Source organism: Lissotriton vulgaris, chromosome 3_1, assembly GCF_964263255.1.
Source record: "Lissotriton vulgaris chromosome 3_1, aLisVul1.2, whole genome shotgun sequence".
NCBI classification, from domain to species: Eukaryota; Metazoa; Chordata; class Amphibia; order Caudata; family Salamandridae; genus Lissotriton; species Lissotriton vulgaris.
This window is the reverse complement of record NC_141689.1, coordinates 1,849,201,209-1,849,226,508: the sequence shown is the minus strand read 5'-3', so window position 1 is coordinate 1,849,226,508 and position 25,300 is coordinate 1,849,201,209.

Below are 25,300 nucleotides of genomic sequence, written 5' to 3'. Positions count from 1 at the left end.
CTTTAACAAAAGTAACATTTGGGGCGAGATGCGGAGGTATACCGGCATTAACCACTCAGCAACACTTGCTAAAAAGTCCACTTTTAAGACCCAAACATGGCGCATGCAGGCAGGAATGCTATTTTTTACGGGAAGGAGGAAACAAGGAGGCGACTATTATATAATACGTAATTACTTTTTCAATAGCGCCGCAAATTCTTCATCCACTACCTTTCCGACCGCAGTCTTTAATGACGTCCCCCCAGCAAACCTTGAAAAAGTTGTTTACCTCCCCTGTCCCATCCCGCTGCAGCTGCCCCGGCCAACATACGCCATCTCTCAGCCTGCACGCCGCACTCTCCCCATTCACCAACACCCTGTGCGAACAATGCAAAGAGACAGAGACCCCAGACCCTCACCCCCCCTCACGGCGGGGTATTTGTGCCTTACCGTGCCGCCCTTACTAAAGGCTCAAGGAGCGACGATGTCCCAGAGTTCTATTAAAATGCCAGGGAGACGATGCAACGGAAATGCAAAAAGGCTGCGAAACCGAAACCACGGTTGTAGCGCAGGAGATGCTGTCGCCTTGCGCGTGCACGTTGGCTGTCCCTGCGCAAGCTGCGATGAGAAGACACGCCGAGCCGAGGTAGGGGATGTGTGTGTGTAAGCGGGGGGGTCTGTATGTATGTATGTATGTGTGTGTGTGTGTGTATGCGGTGGGGGAGTTCTCTATGTGTGCCTGTGTATGCACGGCGGCGGCGGCAGGGGGAGGGGGGTTCTCTATGTGAGTGTGTGTGTGTGCATGCGTGTGTGTATGCGTGGCGGTGGGGGGGGAATTGGGGGGTTCTCTTATTTGTATTTAAAGGCTGTCTGGAGTAAAGGGATTGTGGGAGCCTCGTTATGTCTGTTTTCAGTCAAAGCAAGCCACCCGCACTCCTGGACTCAGGCCTAAAATTAAGTAGGTCCCTACTGGTCTAAAAAACACACTCGACCAATGTTCCTTGATGTAAAATAAAAAAATAAAAGAAAGGAGAAATATCACCCGGTCTCTACATCACGCAGTTCCATCCTCTCGGTGTCCGACCCAGGGTTACAGGTGTCTGGGGCATGTTATGAGGCCGGGGGCGGAGTGCAGTTTGAGAATGGTCCAAGGTGCTCCCGCTATGGCTCGGCGCGGCCCTCCCTGTCCATCCGGCTTCTGCTATGACTGCGCACCTGGGGGGTTCTCTATGTGTGTGTATGCGCGGCGGCGGGTTGGGAGGGTTGTCTATGTGTGTGTATGCGCGGTGGCAGAGGGAGGGTTGGGGGGTTCACCATGTGTGTGTATGCACGGCGGGGGGGGTTGGGGCGTTCTCTATGTGTGTGTATGCGGGCGACGGCGGGGCTGGGGTCTGTATGTGTGTGTGTGTGTTTCTGCTTCCAAGGAGCCATGGTAGACAGGAAGCTCGCCTGACCTGATCCTGATCCGTTTACGCACGCGTGCACATCGCTTGTCCGCTGTCTCCCTTGACTCCTTGAAAGCAGTAATGATTGCAATAGTGTTTCGCAGCGACAATCGCTTCGTGATCGGTTCGCAGTGCAAAACCTAAAAAAGTACCAAAAACAGAGTTCTTCACTTAAAGTATATGATGCATCCTATAATGATCCAAATACCAACTGATAGCTTCAAGGAGGGAGAAATGGGTCAGAACGTCCTTTGAAAGTTCATGAAAAGTGTTTTCTCCAATCCCATCACTTTGTTATCCGGTCACATGATATTCATGAAATCCAACGTCATTGCGAAAACCCGCGATATGAAACACAATAAAAAAGTGCTTTACATTATTAAGAATTACAGAAATACAACTTTCGACACTCTATTAGTAAACAACTATTCTCAAACATTAATTACAAAATGTATATGTATGTGTTTTACACTTTTTTATAAACACGCTATCTTCGAGACTTTACACGAAACCAGTACATTTGTGCCACAATATTTTGCAATGAATTTTCGAGGAATAAATATTTTAGAACAAATGTACACAGTAATTAAACCACTGAAACAAATGGGAAGGAGAGACATAGAAATATTTAAATTTGTACACAATGAGAAAGCATTTACTCACTTGCCAGTAGAAAGTAGTGCAGTTGGGTAGGTGTTTTTGGCAAAACTAGGGACTCTTATAGACTAAAATGAAGTTCTATTCTGGCCCTGATGCTCATTTCAGATAAATTAAATCTCAACAGGAAGCACTTACAAATCTAAACATAGCAGGTGCCCCAAGTGAACCTTCACTTAAGTAAAGTACAAACAATCCTATCTTCTTGGGCGTGGCAAATTCAAACCAAATACATTTCCCTTTAATATTCTACATTGAAAAATGATCTGAAATCCATAATAGAAGTGAATGCATCAGAAATCATCTGGAGCGCATTCGGTACTGCAGTGACTGTGACATGTGGTTTCTTTCTTGACATCTATTAGTGAAAGCAAAGTGGATGGTTCTCCCTTTTAACTATCCTAAGCATGAAAATGCTCAAATCCATAGCACCATTCACACATCCACTCACAGACCGATACAATCACTCACACAGCTACCGACAAACCCATAGCAGCACTCACACAGACACTTACAGAAACACACAGGCACTGACAGAACCACACAGCCATTCAAACATCCACTCACAGACCCAGTCATGCACTCTTTTAACCCACTCACACAGCCACTGAGACACTCCCACTCACAGACACTCATACACCCACTCGCAGACCCACACAGGTGCTCAAACACACACTATCAAAGGTTACAGACTACAGTTATTGAAATCTTTTTTTATCAGTCACTGAAAAGAACCAAATGTAACAGCGACATTATAGTTAGGAAGTAAATCTTTTTAAAAACATAGAAATTCCCTGGGAAAAAAACAAAGGTTACATGCACATTATACCTAAGCTCACATTTCACTTGTACAAAACCATAGAACTTCAGCAACTATAATTATCTGAGCTAACTATAGTTGCATGAGCACTGCTTATGAACTCACATATTACATTACATCACTGATGACATGGTAAGTGACATCACTGATGATATCACTGATGACATCTCAAATAACATTACTGATGACACCATCCACAGAACCACTCACACACCCACTCACATCACATACAACCTCTTATATACCCACACTCACACCCACAGAACCATATGCAACTTCTTCACATATTCATATAACTTATCAAACACCTACTCCCTCATCCACACAATCACTCACATAGCCACTTACACACCCATACAGTCACTGAGACAACCACTCACTCACTCACTCACTCATACAGCTATTCACACAACCACTTACTCATCCATACAACAACTTACACAGCCATACAATCATCCATACAGCTACTCACACACAGATGTATTCACCTATACAGCCACTCACACATCTACTCACTCACCCATACAGTCTCTCAACACAACAACTCACTCACCCATACAAGCACTCACACACTCACCCACACATCCACACAACCACTTCCATACCAATTCACACATCTCTACAAGCAGTCCCACATCCATTCACGCAACCATACAGCCATTTACATAGATGCTCACTATGTAATACAGCCACTGACACACCAACTCACTTGAGAAAACAACCACTGAACAGCCACTCACTCACCCATACAGCCACTCACACATCCACTCACCCACTAATACAGGCACTCACACAACCACCTAATTGTTCACCCATAAAGCCAATAAAACACCCAATTACTCACCAATACAGCCACTCACTCACCCATCTGCAGCTCATGCACCCACTTATTCACCCATACAGGCACTCAGACACCCACTCACACACCAATACACAGTCACACAGCCACTCACATAATATATGTTAGAAGTAGAATTGCCCATTAGTGGTGCACCTAATATGCTAATTTAACTTTTGTAGTGCCTTAGTATAGGTGTTTATCAATCATTAACTCTCAGGAAAAACTTTGAGATTTCAACAGGGATGTCACTGACAATGTCATGACTGATGTCCCATGTGAGGTCATAAGCAGTGTATTGTGGGGGGGGGGGGTGAGTTATAATTAGCGCAGGTAACTATACTTGTTGAATTTCTATAATTTTGTACAAGTGAAACGTGAGCCTAACTATAAAGTAGCAGTAACCTTTGTTTTATCTGAAGATATATATATATATATGATCGAGAAAAAGTTCTCCGCCAAAGAGAAGCCTTTTTTATTCTTCTGCTCGATACCAGATCCCCCAATGGTTTAAATGCTTTTGATGAATTACATCATTATCTGTGAAATTTGTAGTTTTTCGTCAGGGTCTTTATTGAAATGAATTATGCTCCTTGTATTTTGATGTTTTTCTTTAAATTTCTGATGGTTTGTGCGATTCATACTTCTTGATATAGATGTAAATAATGAAATAGTTGCTGATGAATTACAGATGAGTAGCAGTCTTTAAAATATAGATAGTTCTATATGTATATACGACGTATTTTCTGTATACATATATCTTGCCTTTTGAGATAATTATGGTAGTTTTCTTAAGAGAGTCTTCTGTTGCTATGTTTATTCCATGTATTGAACATTCTATTCTTTGGTCTAATTATCTGCATTTATACATACAAGCAATTTTGTGATGTTCGCTTGGGCTTTTAATCTCAATTTAACGCACTGCCTACTCCTGACGCGTCATGTGACCAAGCTCCGTCCGCGCGTCAGGGAGGGCACTTGCTCTTGCACTTTTTGCACATTAAAATGCACTGCTGACACTGGACCATTGTGCTGGCTGGATGATTTAACATTGTATCTTGCTCTTTGAGGTCTATGAGGTCTGCGCCTTCAAGAGCGGTTGGGATCCTTTTTGTCTATATATATATATTTTTTTTTTGATGCATACCCCTTTAATGTTGACAGGAAGTACTATTAGTCATGTGACTGAAATATTGTTCAAATAGTACCTTCTTCCTCCTTCACATGACATGTGATCAAGCCTCGGCTGAGGCGAAACGCGTCATGGCGACTGGTGGGCTGTTTATTCTTCACGAATAAATGCACTAACAACGGAGAACGGAGTCTGTGGCTTTACTCGATTATTTCAGTGTGGCGTGGCGTGGCATAACTGTGGTTTTTGCTGTGTTCGTACTGAACTTTGCAGAATATATATATAGATATATATATATATATATATTCAATGAAAAAACCATAGGTTATAGACCATATATAGTTAGGAATTCGCATTTACAAAACCTTATTTTACTCGCACAAAACCATTGAAATTCCATATATAGTTAGTTGCACTAACTATATATCGCGCACCCGCAATCCACTGCTGATGATGTCACATATTACATCATTCATGACATGGTCAGTGACATCACTGATGACATCACTGATGACATCTCAAATGACATGACTGATGACATCACTGATGACATCTCATTTGACATTACTGATCATATCACTGATGATATCATTCATGTGATAATACGATGAACCTCTTCAGACTCTAATATAACCTTAGATACAATCAGTGTAAACAGACACTCACAGACTGTCACTCATCCATGGAGTTACTCACACACCTAGTCAGTCATGCAAAGAATCAATCACACCTCCATTTCCTCAACTATACAGTTAGACAAACTTTACTTATTCAAACATATACTAACACATATTTACTCTCTTATACAATCCCTGATACAAGTTCACAATGATCCATACAGCCACTCACACATTCACTGGCTCTTATGCACAGTTATTTATATATGTCAACTCTCACATGTACTGTGCTTTACATATGTACTTACTTTGACATGTAGCACTGAGATATCCATTCACTCACCAATACACTCATGCACACAGTCAACCGCCCATACAGCTGTTTCCACATGCACTTTTGAAACCATACATCTAGTGAATCAACTGCTCACACATCTATGCACAGAGTCATACACCTCCCAGCCACCCACAAACACACACAGTCTCCCATACAAATACTTGGGCAACCAATCAATAACCCATATAGTTACTCATATAGCTACTTATCAACACATGCAACAGTTTACAGAACAACAGACATAATGATGCACAAATTAAGACAGTTTAGTCACTAACCCATGCACTCAGTGAGACACATTTAATCACTCACTCATACAGTCAGTCATGCACCTACTAAATCCTTCATCCAGACACTTATACATCCACTCATTCTTCAATATGTAAGAGATATTTTAACTTTACAGAAACATACAGTCACTGGATGTTGTCATCAGTGATGTCATCAGTCATGTCATTTGAGATGTCATCAGTGATGTCATCAGTGATGTCACTGACCATGTCATGAATGATGTAATATGTGACATCATCAGCAGTGGATTGCGGGTGCGCGATATATAGTTAGTGCAACTAACTATATATGGAATTTCAATGGTTTTGTGCGAGTAAAATAAGGTTTTGTAAATGCGAATTCCTAACTATATATGGTCTATAACCTATGGTTTTTTCATTGAATTTCAATGGTTTTTTAAATGCAAATTTCTAACTATATATGGTCTATAACCTATGGTTTTTTCAGTGAATTTCATTGTTTTTTTAAAAGCTAACATCTGTAGCTGTAAAATGTATTATTCTTTAAATCCCAAAATATATATAGATATTTATTGATAATTTTTTTTAAATATTTTTTTCTTCGCTTCTAGTTCGCGAACCGGGAAGCTTTCCGTTAGCTCATCTTGATGCCGCGATCTAGTCCGCGAACCGGTCAACGTTACGTTAGCGGAACTGTGACGCGTCGCGGAAGCGCGACGTATCACGTTATCGCGTAATGCGTCTAATGACGCGCCGCGTTAGCGCTCCGAGAAGTGCTCGGAACCGCGAACCGGAAGCGATGTGGTACGCGGCGCACGCCGCGTAACGTAAGCGGAACAGGTCATGTGACTTGTTTATCAAACTTCTCATTGGTTCATTTCACTTTTGGTTTCCAAATGATGTATGACTAGGTCATGTGACCTAAAAATAACACTTTTCATTGGCTCAGAACTTTTGTTTTCCCCAAATCATGTAAACCCCTCCTTATTTCCTCACTCTGACTTTCATCTTGGTGAGAGAAAGACCATTTATCTGAAGATCCACAATGGCTTCCATTCTTGCTGCAGCTGGTGCACCCCCACCACCACCTCCACCTCCTCATAAGAAGAGAGGACCACCTAGTCAAATTATGACTAACAGAGAGGAGGAAGATGAGGAAGAAGAAGAAGAGGAGAGAGAGGAACAACAATTTGTTGATGAGTTGCCCCGGGTTTCTAAACGAAAATCCAGTTTCATCTGGCAGTTTTTCACCATCCCTCCTGGAACAAAGAAAGTGAATGCAAAATATGCCACCTGCCTCATCTGTGACTACAGATTGTCGAGAGGCACAGAAAAGAAGTACAGTATGGGGAACTATACAATGCATCGTCACATGAGCAGGTGGCATCCCTTGAACTACAGCCGGGCTGAGTTAAGGGATCTTGTAGACAATCCGACGGCAACTCCTGTGGCAAGATCTACATCTACATTGTCTTTGACGGGAAGAGAGGCACAAGAGACTGTGCCAAACATCCAACCTAACTTCCAGCACATAAAGTTATCTTGTGTTTACTGTGGTGATATGCTGTCATATGGCAACATGAGTGTCAACCTCATGAACATTGCATATGAAAATCATAAATGCCCTAATGCACCCAAAAAGTAATTTTCTTTTTTTTGCTCCAGTTGAGCCGTTTTGAAAGCCTGTTTTTTGTTGTCTCCCCTCCATAAAAAAAACAAAAAAAACATAAAACAGTTCTAAAAATACAAAAAAATCAAAAAATGTTCAAAAAATAAAAAAAAAATATAAAACAACAAAAACAAAAAAAAACAGTTCTTTTCAGAACTACCTCCCCTTTCAAACAAAATTGCTAGAATGTTTATCACTCTGGCAAGCTCTATTTCTTTTGGTTCGCTTCAAGTTCGCTGACTGGTTCGCGAACTTTAAGCGAACTAAAAAAATATTTTTTTAAAAAAAAGAAGAGTTAGTATAAGGGAAGTAATCAGAGAATAATGTAAAAAGAAAGACAGCTAGAGAGAGTAAATGAGAGATAGTGTCAATGACATCATCAGCAGTGCATTGCGGGTAAAAAGAGTGGAAAACATTTACCTTATAATTCTTGTTACCTTTTTTAAATATTTTTTCATACTTTCAATCTGTAAAACAAAGAACAAACATTTCAAAAAATATTAAAACATGTATTTAAAAATTAGAAAAGACAAGGGAAAAGGTTCAAAAACAAACAGTTTTTCAACAACTTTGACATTTACAGAAGTCTCTGCTTCTCTACGTCCCCTACACAATCCTAAAGATATATATTCGAAAGAAACTGTATCTTGATGTTGCTGAACTGAGGCCTATTTTGGAACATGATGTTTTTCTTGCACTGCTAATGTCTCACAATAGTGATGCAATAGCAGCGCAAAAAAGATGTAAAGCCATAATAAAATTGTGTCTAACATTGTAAATGATTGTTTTAGGATGCAAATAAGATGTGTGCTTTCAAGAGCTTTCTTTGAGGTGAGGCCTCTTTTTTTTATAAAAAAAAAACACTACCCAGAAGTACAGCACTCTAAGCATTAAAATTGATATTTACAGAACTCAGCTTACCCATATGTACCACACATTTCTAAATGTATATCATAAGGACAAAAAGCATAACATTAATTATACATGTTAAATGGTTTATTTTTGCTGTTCTCAGAATGTATCAAATTTCACTTAAATCAGTGACTTGAAGGTATTCATCATGTAACAGCGGGGAAAAAAAAACACAATCAAAATGACTGTGTTTAAAAAACCCATACAACCTAAGAAATCTGATTTCAAAACTTCTTAAAATTAACTTACTTTCAATGACGTCAAACGATCTCCTATAAACAGCATCCACTCTGTTGTGCTTTAAATATTTTCAGCCCGCCACTTTCTGAAAGAAAACCTCCATCGATACGTGAAATATGTTACATAGAAAAAAAACTTCTCTCATTATATCACATGTTTCCACTAGGCCAAATCATGTTGCCGTGATTCGCAAGTCTTGTAATTCTTCCAATCAAATCCCGACATTTTCTATTTTCGCAACTTTCAAAAATAAAATATTTGAGATTATTTTCACAATCCTGGACTACTAATATCTTAGTCTTCTTTGTCACTCATGTTCTCCTTTTCCTATGACACTGATACTGCTTACTATGAAGCAGACTTACTTGCATCAGGTTTATATAGTTGGATTTTTAATCGAGACAGCATTGCAGACTTACATTCCCTCTACTTAAAATTTTGGTTTTAAAAACACCAGGTAAGAATTTTTAAGGTCAAACGGCAATTTTTTTTTGAAAGTTACAACAGAATCATTACAGAATGACCAGCCGTTTCCAGACTTTAAGTAAGCTGTATAATGTCCTGATGTTGTTGATGGACCATCGTGATAGATAATTGCTACAGTAACAAAAGTCCTCCCTGATATTGACAGCTGAGAAGCCACAACATTTTTTATTAAAGTGGACAATTTTGATCCATCAGGCCTACATCGTTGAATCATTAAAATGACATACTGGCCATATCTACGTATAAATAATGTTGACATCATATCACATTTACATTGGCTACACTCCATGTTGTGATCCGCTGCATTTACTAGCTTATTAAAGGACACTGATTTACTGTCTGGCAAAGTTAAATATATAAATCTTTCTGAGTCTACACTAGTAGTACTTGATACCATACAGTTCTCGCAGTCATGCTGCCATTGATAAGAAAGCCCAAACAGTTGATCTACATCTACACCCTCAACTTGCAATATATCAAGCATATACATTAAAAACTCCTGACAATCTTGCTGATTATTTTCAGAGAAGTCTGTTTGACCTGAACATTCATCTAAAAGATAACGAACTTCAGACACACTTTCTACTTTTGTTCGATCACTGCTACATTTCTCGAAAACAGAATTCAACAAACAGCATAAAATTTGTTCTGAATTCAACACAATCTGTTCTTTTAAACTCTCTAGTGAAAAGAGAACATTAACCACTACATTTGCATAGCAGTTGACACCAGAACTGTTTTCAAATTGAAAACCAACAACATCTTCAACAGAATCCACTTTCTTTCTGCTAACAATTTTCGGTTCATTGACTTTTGGTCTTTTTGCAACAACCTCCCTACTATTAATGCTATTTCTACGTTTCCGGCATACCACACGTTTCTCAAACAAAGGATATTGAGGCAAATGTGGCGCATACTCTCTTCTTAACCTATTGTATTCCTTAACACAATCTAGATCTGCACAAATGTTTGTGACATCACAGTCAATCAAGTACAATCCCGATAAAGTTCTAACTCGTGACAATGCCACATATGCCATACCCTCCTTGAACACAGAACTGCCAATATTCACCAATGCACAGTCTACACTTAAACCTTGCGATTTATGGATTGTCACCGCATATGCCAAGCAAACAGGAAACTGTTTACGGCGAACATATAAATCTTTAACAAGCAAAAACCTAGCAGAACAACGACCAATTTGCTGTACTTCCTCAATGCCATCAAATTTAATTCTTAAAAATTCTATTCCATCTCTATTTCTGTATTTCTCAAAATCAACAACATTACCCATTGATCCATTTACCAGACCTCCATCTTGTATCTTAATGCGAACGAAACACAAAATGGTGGACTCCCGTGACGCTTAAGGTTCGCTAACCGGGCAGCTTCCCGGAAAGCGGTCCTAAAAAAAGGCGGGAAAGTAATTTACAGAAAAACGACTAGAGACACTCTCACCAAATATAGATTAGCTCATACTACATAACAATCCCTTCCATTCTCACAAATTTCATTGAAATTCCATTTAGCCATTTAGCCTGTAGACCTCTCCAAGTACCGTGAGGTAAATTACTTCACAAAACACATCTGAATTGTTGGAATTGACAACCAATGAAAATGTTACTTTCATTTTCTACTTTTATTACCTGACATTTGATTGGTTATATACCTGTATATATATAAAGGGAGAGAAGGAAACACAGCCATTTTGACTACTACTTCTTGTTGTACCTCCTATTTCAAAAGCTTCAAAAAACTTCAACTTGTTTGTGAAGGTAAGTTATAATTTAATATATTGTGCACTATGACTTAATATAGTAGACTTTTTCTGCTAGATATACACTATCCCTCTGTAGTAGTAATGTATTTAGATAGACTTCTCTGTTATAGTTATCAATGGAGTAAGGCTTGTCTTGGTTAAATCACATACACTTTTTTATAGTCCTATTTCCACTCTCATACTATACACTGCCAAAAGATAAATTCACTGATAAAAACTGCCTATCTAAAATTAATCCCAACAGTGCCCTATCTCTACTAATATATATTTTCTTATTCAAAATTTCAGGCAAAATGGAAGGCGAACAACAAGTTTCATTTTCGATTGAACTGAAGGAGAGCAGCCAAGACAAACTTGATGACTTTATGGATGACAGTAGAGACCACGAACTTCTACAATGTGTTGAAGCAGTAGACAACTTGCTTCAAAATGAAAAACAATTACACCCTATAATAAATTATGACATTTCTGACAATGAAATGTTAGAAAATTTAATAAAGTATGAAACACAATCATAATAAAAAAAAAAAATAAACAAAGAAAACAAAAAAAAACAAGAAAAACAACAAACAATTAACATACAGTATTAGAAAAGTCTTTCATTCTTTTATCCATAAAGTTCGCTGCCCAGAAAGCTATCCGGTTCGCGAACTTGGCGCTTACCACGCAAAAAAAAGTTTTTTTTTTTGGACCCTCCTAGGCCCTTTTAAAACCTCCACATAAAACCTAGGGGGTCAACGAGGATCTACTATGCCCCCTTATGGTAATTTCCCCCTTTGTTTTGGCCTCCTCTTGTCTCTCGATCCTACCGAGAGACAAGATGGCGGCCGCTCCGGACTGTTTAGAATGTTGACAGACACCGGAGGGCCAATCAGCTTCTCATCGCAAAGTTCCGTTACGCGAAAGGTTCGCTAACCGGATAGCTGCCCGGAGCGCTGTTACAGATATATATCTTGATTTAAACGTTAATTTCTCAAAATCCACTGAAGCACATATATTGAGACCTAGCAAAGGCACATCAGGCTAACAGTCCCTACAATTTTGCCAAGTTTCGTGAAAATCCATTCAGCCGTTCGGGCTAAAAGTGAGTCCAACCGCCCTATGGAAAATAACATGGGAAAAACGCGTTTTGGGACCCCCCTTTTTTCTCGGCCCCCCCTTGACGAACCCCCCCCAAATTTCCAGGAGCTGCTCAGAAACAAAATGTGCCATTTTCCTGAAAATTTCAGCCAATTCCGTCCACAAACGCCAAAGTTATTAGGCATAGAATTTTCAAAAGTCCCATAGAGAAAAAATCCTAACTATATATACCTACTGGCTATCGCCAGTAGGTAATATATATATATATATATATATATATATATATATATATATATATATATATATATATATATATATATATATATATTCAATGAAAAAACCATAGGTTATAGTCCATATATAGTTAGGAATTTGCATTTACAAAACCTTATTTTACTCGCATAAAACCATTGAAATTCCATATATAGTTAGATGCGCTAACTATATATCGCGCACCCGCAATCCACTGCTGATGATGTCACATATTACATCATTCATGACATGGTCAGTGACATCACTGATGACATCACTGATGACATCTCAAATTACATCACTGATGACATCACTGATGACATATCAAATGACATCACTGATGACATCACTGATGACATCTCAAATGACATCACTGGTGACATCACTCATGATATCATTCATGTGATAATACAATGAACCTCTTCAGACTCTAATATAACCTTAGATACAATCAGTGTAAACAGACACTCACAGACTGTCACTCATCCATGGAGTTACTCACACAACTAGTCAGTCATGCAAACAATCAATCACACCTCCATTTCCTCAACTATACAGTTATACAAACTTTACTTATTCAAATATATACTAACACATATTTTCTCTCTTATACAATCCCTGATACAAGTTCACAATGATCCATACAGCCACTCACACAATCACTGGCTCTTATGCACAGTTATTTATATATGTCAACTCTCACATGCACTGTCTTTTACATATGTACTTACTTTGACATGTAGCACTGAGATATCCATTCACTCACCAATACACTCATGCACACAGTCAACTACCCATACAGCTGTTTCCACATGCAGTTTTGAACCCATACATCTAGTGAATCAGCTGCTCACACATCTATGCACAGAGTCACACACCTCCCAGCCACTCACACACATACTCAGTCTCCCATACAAATACTTGGGCAACCAATCAATAACCCATATAGGGCCAGATGTAGGTAGGCATTTACCGGTCGGTAACGGCCGAATTCGGCCGTTACCGACCGGTAAATGCAATTTGAGATGTAGGGCCCTGTATTTTACAGAATCGGTAAATTTACCGATCGGTAAATTTACCGATTCTGTAAAATACCGAATCGGTATTTTTTCCGATTCGGTAAAATTGATATGTAGGTGGGACTCTTCTGAGTCCCACAAGCATTACAGAATCGGTATTTTACCATCAAATACTATTTGATGGTAAAATTCCGATTCTGGTGTGCATGCACATGTGTGCATGCACACCTGTGCCATATGACAGGCAGACCTGCCCCTAGGGCTTGTATGCCTGCCACATGGCACCCAATCCTGTTTAGGGGGTGCCAGGGGGTGTCAAAGTGACACCCCCTGCACCCTTGTGAAATTTGGTATTTACCGATTCGGTAAATACCGAATCGGTAAAGCCTATTGATTTCTATGGGCTTTGAAGCCCATAGGAATCAATAGGCTTTACCGATTCGGTATTTACCGAATCGGTAAATACCGAATTTTACCGATTCGGTAAAAGGGAACATCTGGATTTCCTACATATCAACCCCTCACATTTACCGAATCTTAATTACCGAATCGGTAAAATTCGGTAATTTTCGGTAATTAAGATTCGGTAAATGTTACTTACCTACATCTGGCCCATAGTTACTCATATAGCTACTGATCAACACATGCAGCAGCTTACACAACAACAGACATACTGATGCACAAATTAAGACAGTTTAGTCACTAACCCATGCACTCAGTGAGACACATTTAATCACTCTTTCATACAGTCAGTCATGCACCTACTAAATTCTTCATCCAGACACTTATACATCCACTCATTCTTCAATATGTAAAACATATTTAAACTTTACAGAAACATACAGTCACTGGATGTTGTCATCAGTGATGTCATCAGTGATGTCACTGACCATGTCATGAATGATGTAATATGTGACATCATCAGCAGTGGATTGCGGGTGCGCGATATATAGTTAGCGCATCTAACTATATATGGAATTTCAATGGTTTTATGCGAGTAAAATGAGGTTTTGTAAATGCAAATTCCTAACTATATATGGACTATAACCTATGGTTTTTTCATTGAATTTCAATGGTTTTTTGAAAGCTAATATTTGTATCTGTAAAATGTATTCTTCTTTAAATCATAAAATATATTGTACATGTTTTTTATACATTTTAAAAAAAAAAAAAAAATTTGTTCCGCTCCTAGTCCGCGAACCGGTCAGCTTCCCGTTAGCTCAATTCAAAGCCGCGACTTGGTGCGCGAGCCGGTAATTGTTCCTTAAGCGTAACTGTTACGTTATCATGACGTTTTGCGTTGTCGCGTAATACGTTATCCGACGCGCCAAGTTAGCGGACCCGGAAGCGGAATGGATAGCGGCGTAAAGCGCGAAACGTAAAGACAGCAGGTCATGTGACTCGGTAATAACACTTTTCATTAGTTCATTTCACTTTTGGTTTCCTAATGATGTAATACTAGGTCATGTGATCTAAAATTAACACTTTTCATTGGTTTAGAACTTTGGCTTTTCCCAAATGATGAAAACCCCTCCTTCTTTCCTCACTGTGACTTTCATCTTGGTGAGAGAAAGACCCTTTTACATTCCAGAGAAATGGCTTCAGTTGTTGCTTCTGGTAGTGTTCCCCCACCACCACCTCCACCTCCTCATGGAAAAAAAGGACCACCTACTCAACCAATCTTTCAAGAAGAGGAAGATCAGGAAGAGGAGGAAGAGCCTGAATATTTGCCAGAGGAGCCCAGGAGGTACAACAGGAAGGAAAATTTCATCTGGCAATTTTTTAAAATTCCACCAGGGCAAAAGAAAGTGAACGCCAGATATGTCTTCTGCCGTATCTGTGATGATCGCCTTTCAAGGGGGACGGACAAAAAATATAGTTTTGGGAATTTTACAATGCACAGGCACATGAGTAGGTGGCACCCAAATAATTATAGTGCTGCTCAGCTTCGGGACGAACAACAAAATTCCCCAGCAATAGCCAGAAGATCAGTCGTGCCAGAAGTTTCGGGACCAGAAGCAAGGGAGTTGATCCCGAATATTCAAATGGACATGGGGGAAGTGAAACAACTGTGCGTGTGGTGCAATCAAATATTATGCTACCGAGAAAGTAGCATAACTCTTAGATTGAGAGCAATCAAAAATCATGTATGTCCAAAACGCCCCCAAAAATAAATTCTTCTTTTTTTTGTTGCTCCTGTTGAGCCCTCTTCGATGAATCATTTTTGTTTCCCCCCTCCCCCCAAAAAATAAAAAAAAACAAAATGTTCTGAAAAAATCAAAAAAATATAATAAATGTTCAGAAAAATAATAAAAAAAAATTAAAATAACAAAAAGCCAAAAAAAAGTTCTTTTCAGAACTACCTTCCCATTATAAAAAAAAATTGGTAGAAGTCTTTGAACTCTGCCAAGCTCTATTTCTTTTAGTTCGCTCCTAGTTCGCACTCCGGTACGCGAACTATGAGCGAACCAAAAAAAATTTTTTTAAAAAAAGAACAGTAAGTATAAGGAAAGGAAACAGACAGTTATGTTACAAAAAAGACAGCTATAGGGAGTAAAGAAAACATACTGTTACCCGCAATTCACTTCTGATCATGTCATATATTACATAATTTTTGACATAGTCAGTGACATCATCAGCAGTGGATTGCGAGTAACAGTATCTTTTGTTTACTTACTATGGCTGTCTTTCTTGTAACATAAATGTCTGTTTCCTATCCTTATACTTACTGTTCTTGTTTTAAAAAATTTTGGAGATCATTCAGAAACAGTAACATTAATAGAGACAGAATTAGTGAATAATAATGAAGAAGTATGAGAAGAGAGGGAGTGAAAAAATACTGGAAGGAGTAGAATAATTAAGTAATAGAGAAAGGAATGAGAGAAGTAGCAAACACAGGAAAGTAAAGATTAAAGAAATGAAGCAGGAGAACTGATAGATGTTAAATGTGATAGACTAAATGATTGATTGAGGGTCACGATAAGGTGTGTCCTCTCTAAAAGTTTGTTTAAAGTGAACCGTACTCAGGGTTGCATATCAAAATTAATGCTTGTTGAAGAATACAGAGGAGATAATAGATGTCAAGACCTACCATTGTAGTAAAACATGCCCACTTCTTACATCATTCATAACATAGTCAGTGACATCATCAGCAGTGGAATGCGGGTTAAAAAAGTACAAAACATTTACCTTATAATTCTTGTTAACTTTAAAAGAAAATTTTTCATACTTTCAATCTGTAAAAGAGAGAACAAACATTTCCAAAAATATTAGAACATGTATTTAAAAATTAGAAAAAAGAAGGGAAAAGGATCAAGAAGAAACAGTTTTTAAACAACTTTGACACTGACAGAAGCCTCTGCTTCTCTACGCCCCGTGCACAATCCTAAAGATATATATTTTAAAGTAACAGTATCTTCATGCTGAAGAAATGAGGCCTATTTTGGAACATGGTGCTTCTTTTGCATTGCTGATGTCTCACAATAGTGATGCAATAGCAGCACAAAAGAGATGTAAAGCTATCATAAAATTGTGTCTAACATTTTAAATGATTGTTTCAGGATGCAAATAAGATGTGTCCTTTCAAGAGGTTTCTTTAAGGTGAGGCCTATTCAGTTTTCAAAAAAAAACAGTACACAGAAGTACAGCACTGTAAGCATTAAAATTGACACTTACAGAAGACTCAGTTTCTCCATATCTACCTCACATTTCTAAATGTATTTCATAAGTACAAAAAGCAGAACATTAATTATACATGTTAAATGGTTTATTTTTGCTGTTCTCAGAATGTATCAAATTTCACTTAAATCAGTGACTTGAAGGTATTCATCATGTAACAGCGGGGAAAAAAAACCACAATCAAAATGATTGTGTTTAAAAAACCCATACAACCTAAGAAATCTGAATTCAAAACTCCTTAAAATTAACTTACTTTCAATGACGTCGAAGGATCTCCTATGAACAGCTTCCACTCTGTTGTGCTATAAATATTTTCAGCCCGCCACTTTCTGAAAGAAAACCTCGATCGATTCGAAAAATATGTTACATACAAGAAAAGACTTCTCTCATTCTATCACATGTTTCCACTAGGCCAAATCATGTTGCCGCGATTCGCAAGTCTTGTAATTCTTCCAATCAAATCCCGACATTTTCTATTTTCGCAACTTTCAAAAAGAATACATTTAAGATTATTTTCACAATCCTGGACTACTAATATCTTACCCTTCTTTGTCACTCATGTTCTTCTTTTCCTATGACACTGATACTGCTTACTATGAAGCAGACTTACTTGCATCAGGTTTATATAGTTGGATTTTTAAATTGACATTATAATTAAAAGTTTTGCACCAATAATCTAGACAGCATTGCAGACTTACATTCCCTCTACTTCATGAACCTTTTGCAATTCTTCACAGGAAATCCCGAGATTCTTTCATTAAAATTTTGGTTTTAAAAACAGCAGGTAAGAATTTTTAAGGTCAAACGGCAATTTTTTTTTGAAAGTTACAACGGAATCATAGCAGAATGACCAGCCATTTCGAGCCTTTAAATAAGCTGTATAATGTCCTGATGTTGTTGAAGGACCATCGTGATAGATAATTGCTACAGTTACAAAAGTCCTTCCTGATATTGAAAGCTGAGAAGCCACAAATTTTTTTATTAAAGTTGACAATTTTGATCCATCAGGCCTACATCGTTGGATCATTAAAAGGACATACTGTCCATATCTACGTATAAATAATGTTGACATCATTTCAGATTTACATTGGCTACACTCCATGTTGTGATCCGCTGCATTTACTAGCTTATTAAAGGAGACTGATTTACTGTCTGGCAAAGTTAAATATATAAATCTTTCTGAGTCTACACTAGTAGTACTTGATACCCTACAGTTCTCGCAGTCATGCTGCCATTGAAGCCCAAACAGGTGATCTACATCTACACCCTCATCTTGCAATACATCAAGCATATACATTAAAAACTCCTGACAATCTTGCTGATTATTTTCAGAGAAGTCTGTTTGACCTGAACATTCATCTAACAGATAACGAACTTCAGACACACTTTCTACTTTTGTACGATCAGTGCTACATTTCTAGAAAACAGAATTCAACAAACAGCATAAAATTTGTTCTGAATTCAACAGAATCTGTTCTTTTAAACTCTCTAGTGAAAAGAGAACATTAACCACTACATTTGCATAGCAGTTGACTCCAGAACTGTTTTAAAATTGAAAACCGACAACATCTTCAACAGAATCCACTTTCTTTCTGCTAACAATTTTCGGTTCATCGACTTTTGGTCTTTTTGCTACAACCTCCCTACTATTACTGATATTTCTACGTTTCCGGCCTACCACACGTTTCTCAAACAAAGGATATTGAGGCAAATGTGGCGCATACTCTCTTCTTAACCTATTGTATTCCTTAACACAATCTAGATCCGCACAAATGTTTGTGACATCACAGTCAATCAAGTACAATCCCGATAAAGTTCTAACTCGTGACAATGCCACATATGCCATACCCTCCTTGAACAGAGAACTGCCAATATTCACCAATGCACTGTCTACACTTAAACCTTGCGATTTATGGATTGTTACCGCATATGCCAAGCAAACAGGAAACTGTTTACAGCGAACATATAAGTCTTTAACAAGCAAAAACCTAGCAGAACAACGACCAATTACCTGTACTTCCTCAATGCCATCAAATTTAGTTTTTAAAAATTCAATTCCATCTCTACTTTTGTATTTCTCAAAATCAACAACATTACCCATTGATCCATTTACCAGACCTCTTTCAACATGTAAATTCCTTCTCAAAATGATTCGGCAATTTAAACACACATTCAGAGTCTTTTCAAAACCCGCTGTTTTAGATATAGTCTTCTCTAATGAATCCATTTTTGATTTCAAATTCTCTGACAAAATAATTGTTGCTCCCATATGCTCTATTTTGTCAATAGCTTCAAGTTTCACAATCTCTTGCTTTTCTAAATTCAACATTTTGTTGTTGAAGATGGCACATTCTGCAAGAGTTGGCATCAAACATATTCCGGATTTCTTCTCAGTAATTTTCTGAAAAATATTCTCAGCCACAATCTCTTGTTCGGGATATAAATTTGAAAGTAATCGTGCTTTTAAAGCTTCTTTCCCATGCTCGGTCACTTTTCCAATTCTAATATCTTGTAGAATATTCTTGTAATCTTCATCTTTTGCCTGACGCATATTTTCATGCAGTTCAGCATAATTGAAGTTTAACCATATATTGACGTTGCCAATGCTCCCTAGGCACTTCCTGGTATCTTCATGCGTGAGTATTTTGAACACAGGTTGTCCTTTTACTGGTGTCAGCTGCAGAAGATCTCCGAAAACAATGATGTGTTTGCCACCAAATAACACATCATATTCAGTTTTAAGTACTTCTTGCATTCTCAAATGCACAAAGGCAAGCATGACATTGGAAACCATGCTTACTTCGTCAATGATAAGTAGTTTCATTTTCCTCAAGACTCTTGAAACTTCACAGCAAGCATCCCCAGATAACTTGTGGTATTGTAATTTGTTGTCATGCTCAACCGGCAGCATCAGTAGACGATGCAAAGTAATACCTTTAATGTTATGTGCTGCAAGTCCAGTAGGAGCGGTGACAACACAAGACAGCGATGACTCAGTCCTTTCCTGCAGATAGCATGAAATTGCTTTAATGAGGAAACTTTTTCCTGTTCCCGCTTCTCCACTCACATACAGTCGGACAGGCTTCAACGATGTACATGAGCACTCTTTCTTCTCATGACTTAATCCATGCTCAATTTGCTTGGTTATTTCATCATATATTTTCCTCTGCTCAACGTTGAGTTGTTTTTCCAAGTCTTCTAAGTTAACTGAATCCTCCTGAGCATGTGCCATGGCTCTTTCCACTTCATTCATAGCAGTGGCAGCTTCATTTTCGATAATAGGTCCTCCAAGTGGATCTTGACTCAATGAAACAGAACTCTGACTGTCCTGAGAACTGTCTCTGGCAATCTCGGCTGCAATTGTTGCTTCCTGCTCAATTTCCAAAGTTAGCATTTCTTGATATTTGGGAAAAGCAGGACATTCTATGGTCTCCTTAGCAGCAGTGAAAGAGTCTTCGTAACAGAGGAAATCTCCAAGCAGTTCCTCTTCTGCACGCCAAGGCTTGAAAAGTTGCAAAAGTGCTAAATAGAAAAACTCCTTTTTTTCTGGATATTCGCCACTCAATTTTCGATGGTTTACTAATTGGCATTTTCTTTGCTTGACCAGGCATCCCTCACTTCCAATTACAGCATACACTCCTTTCTCAATATCTTCTTTGATGTTCCTCTTGAATATATAATTTTGTAGAACCTCATATAGACAAACATTCTCAAGGTGACTGCTTCGATTTGGATAATATGTATCCAACATGTTGGTCTTCAAAATGTCGGTACTGTTTGGTTCCTTTTCTGCCAAATATTCAATTTCCCGGACAGGTTTTAGAACCCGATTTCGCGTTGCAGCAAGACCAAGACTCGCCCAAACAATACTCCTGGATTTGGCATAGAGACTTGCTGAAGACAATCGATCTGAACATTCGTAAGCTCCGATTTCTCGATGCGACAACATCTTCAGACTGAAACTGTACAACTTCTTGCTGAGGCTCTTTTCATGGGAAATGTCCTCCCACATATCCTTCAGTTCTGTCTTTTCTTTTTTGGTGATGTAAGATGTCACATACCGAGCCACAGCCATACAGTTGTCACCCACAAACTGTATATCCATGTTAGCATTCCACATGGACAAAATCACTGGGTTGTAGTCATTGATGTACTTGGACTCTTCGTTCCTTTTCAAATTGTATGTATTTTTGGGTGATTTCCTCGTCACATTATGTCGTAGTGAAGACATCAAACTGTTCACTTTTCCTTTAGAAATCACCGGTCGTGGAAAGTTGAAACGACATTTGGTGTAGAACTTGTCCTTGTTTCTGAATTTACGACGACAGTACTTTCCACAACGATGGCTTTGGAAACGTAGAACTTGTTCTCTTAGGCTTTTCTTCTCCGTTGCATTTGGAACAGCACACGTAGAATACTGTTCTATGAAATTCATCACTAAGTGATCCGGATCTGTTCCAAATTTAGGTGCATCCTTGATCCACAATAACATATGTATATGAGGAGCACCTCTTGCTTGGTACTCCTTTCTCCAGAAGAAATCCAACACCTCTCCAAGAGGTGGATTCTTCTTATTTGTGATGAAAGACATCATAGCTTCAAATTTATGATTGAAGTACCTGCATACATTCACAGGATCCAAAGAACACAGTTCTCCAGGTGTCTTGAATTCAATGTTTTCAATATTTCCATTTGCTTCTCGTAGAACTTCAAGTAAGTCTTCCCAGCCATACTCGGCACAGCTCAGAGTGAGGAACCATGTCGGAGTTCCTAAGTTCCTCAGCATACATTTTAAATCACCATGACGACGGTACCAGTACTCATTAGTACCACGCTGACACGCCATGAGATTAATTAAGTGAGAATCCAAAATACTATCTTGGACATTGACTTTATGCATAAAGTCCCTTGCCGAGATATTTCGCATCTGTATACCACTTTTTAAGATGTGGTTCACTGCATATGACAGTCCAGACAGATCGCTTTCAAACAGGAGATGAAACAAATAGGGAATGCATTGACGAAACCTAGGATCTTCTGCATACAATCGTAAAGTCCGGTATTCAGACGCAGGAATTTGATGAGATCGCTCATCATATCTTCCTCCTCGACCTGTGGGAAATAGCTGTGGGAAACACCGAGCTTCCAAACTTTCCTCCCAAACACTAATGGGACTCCCTTTGGCTTGTTTCATTTGAAACAACTCAATAGCATTCCCCATGACTTCCTTGGAATGCAAAGGATGAACACTATAATGTTCATATATTTCTTCACTTTTAGAGGCCTCTACTTTCTCAATTTGGCCAGCACACAAATCGCTATCCTCTTCATCACTTACTTCCTCTTCTGCAACATACACATTCTTATAATACTTATTATTTTTCTTCAAATACACTGTTGCCTTTTTGACTTTCCTAACATCCACTAAATCTTGCCATATTTTCTTATTCTTTGTCGGAACCCCATTAACCAAGATAACCAGAGGTTCCTCTTCCACTTCTTCTACTCCAATTGTGTTAATGTTTTTATTCAAATCTAGAGGCAAATAAACAACTCTTCCCTTTAATCCTCTCTGTAAATCTGCTGGAGGCAACTTCCCTGTCTTTGGCTCCATTCTTACAATAGCCTGAAAGGGATGGATACTTTGAATCAAAATAGATTCATAAGTATTTAAATCCTTTAATTCAGAAGGAATCTCAACCAATTCCAGATTATTATGAACTGCCCTAGCAGGCATCTGGTTTTGGTTTAATTTATTACAACAATAAGTACACACACGTTGATCCGATCCCAAATCAAAATAATTTTCTACCATCAAGTATGTGGCAAAATCCTTCCATTCACTATTATTTTCCCTTTCACTTTTTGCATATAAATCCACTACCTTAGTCTGATTCTTATAATAAGTGCGTCGACAACATACACAAGTGAAATTAGGCCTCTCACTTGATTTCATCTGAAACGTGGCAATTTCTTTCTGAAAATTATCTGTACTGTAAACCTGTACATTATCTTCAACATTACTCTCTACTTCAGGGTCAATTTGAACATTCTCATCTTTACTACTAAAGTAACAAAACTCAATTTCTTCACAAATATTCTTCACATCTATTTCAGAACCATGCAAAAGAGCAGCACATAATTGTTTAAGCATAATTGCTGGACTCTTTGCATAATACAACATTCTCACTAATTTTCTCACTTTATTATGATGCACTGCTAGCATCCTGAAATGATGAAAAACACTCTGGCATACTCTCCTGGAAAGACAAGCCAGTGAATGACCACGCAAACCTGTCATTTGTCTCACTCTGCAAGGATCTAAATCTTGCAACAACTTCATTTTCTGCTTCAAACTTTTCTTATTAAATGTCCGTATAAAATCACAAAGCAAATTGATGGAAACCTGTCGCACACTGCAAATAGAACTACACTTCCAAATGTACACAGGACCCTTAGGACGTCTTCCTAAAACCTCATCACTTAGCGCCTCTTCTGTCTCTGTTGTCACAAGTTTTTCTTTTTCAACTGGACAACCATCCTTCACTTCATAAGCTCGACCACTGGTGTCAACTGCATGCACCAAATCATTATCCTGAAAATAACTCTCCTCATTAAAAAATGCCTCAGAACTTGAACTATGCATCCATTCTCCGGAAAAAACTTCACAAAAGTTGCTACGATTTACTACTCTCTTCCATCTACTGTTTGTTTTGAAATCAGAAATTACCTTGCTTAGTTTCCTAATTCTATTGATTACCAAAATAAACAACTTTCGCTTAATTTCAAAAGCATGATCAATAATTTTCTCTGCATTTTTCTTCTTCTTATAAAATGCCACTTTCTGTTTGCATTTCTTAATATTTTTTATTAAATTAACTATTATCCTATTACGGAACATTCGTTTTCGAATGTCCCTAAACTGTTCTTTCCTTCTACTATCATGCACAGAGTTATCTCTTCCTCTACCAGTAACATTTTTCATGGGTCTTTCCTTTCCATTTAAATTACTCTTCTTTTTCTGAACTGAAACATTTTGGCGATAAATACTTTTTTTACTACAAATATTTTTTAAGAAAGATTTTGTGCTCTTACCCGGAGCTTTCTTGGTGTTTTGATAAGTATTTAGGGAAGAGGACTGCTGCAATAAAACATCACCGTGCTGTCTTTGACGTTTTCTAGCCTTTCTAATTCTATTTTTTGTAGGCATTTTCCAAACTATGAAAGAATCTGCAGTTGAATCTGTTGAAAAATATAATAAAAAATGTTAATAACCACTATTACCAAACAGTAAATGAATAACAGTCATCAAAAACTTAATGCCCTACTTATTATTTAACATAGCAAATCTTTTGCACCAGCACTGCATCACAAAAATGACACACAGTGCTACAAAACAGGCATACAACAGTCATAAATCTCTCCCTAATATTTTAAATGATTAATTCAGAATAACGATAAGGTGTGGCCTATCTACAGGTTTATTTAGGCCCAGATCTTTTGACTGGGGTGAAAGTGTATCATTGATCCTCATTCAGTCCATCGCCTGTTTTGTTTATTTGAGGTAAGGCCAACACATGTTTGCAGATAAGATTTTCACTTAAGAAAACAAAGGAAATAATACATGTGAAGGCCTACCAATGAAGTAAGTCATTATTTGAAATCAATTACATTTCTGGATATGTACTGCTAAAGCTTCTTAGGTTGTTTTTGGTCATATTTATAAGACATATTTATAAGTGTGTATGATGTTATTTTTCTTTTTTAAATGGAAAGCGTTCTTCATGGTGCAAGTTTCTTGTAAATACGCTCCCACCTGCGAAACGGAACTTTGCAATGCGAAGCTGATTGGGTCCCCGGTGTCTGTCAACATTCTGAACAGTCCGGAGCGGCCGCCATCTTATCTCTCGGTAGGATCGAGAGAGAAGAAGAGGTGAAAAACGAAGGGGGAATTTAATGAAAGGGGGCAAGGTATACCCCTGTTGACCCCCTAGGAATGTTGTTGGGATTTTTAAAGGGTCCCCTGGGGAAAATAAAAAAATATATTTTTCACGGTAGAAGCGCTTCCCAAACACCGAACTGGGCCGCAAACTGCACGGGAATACGCC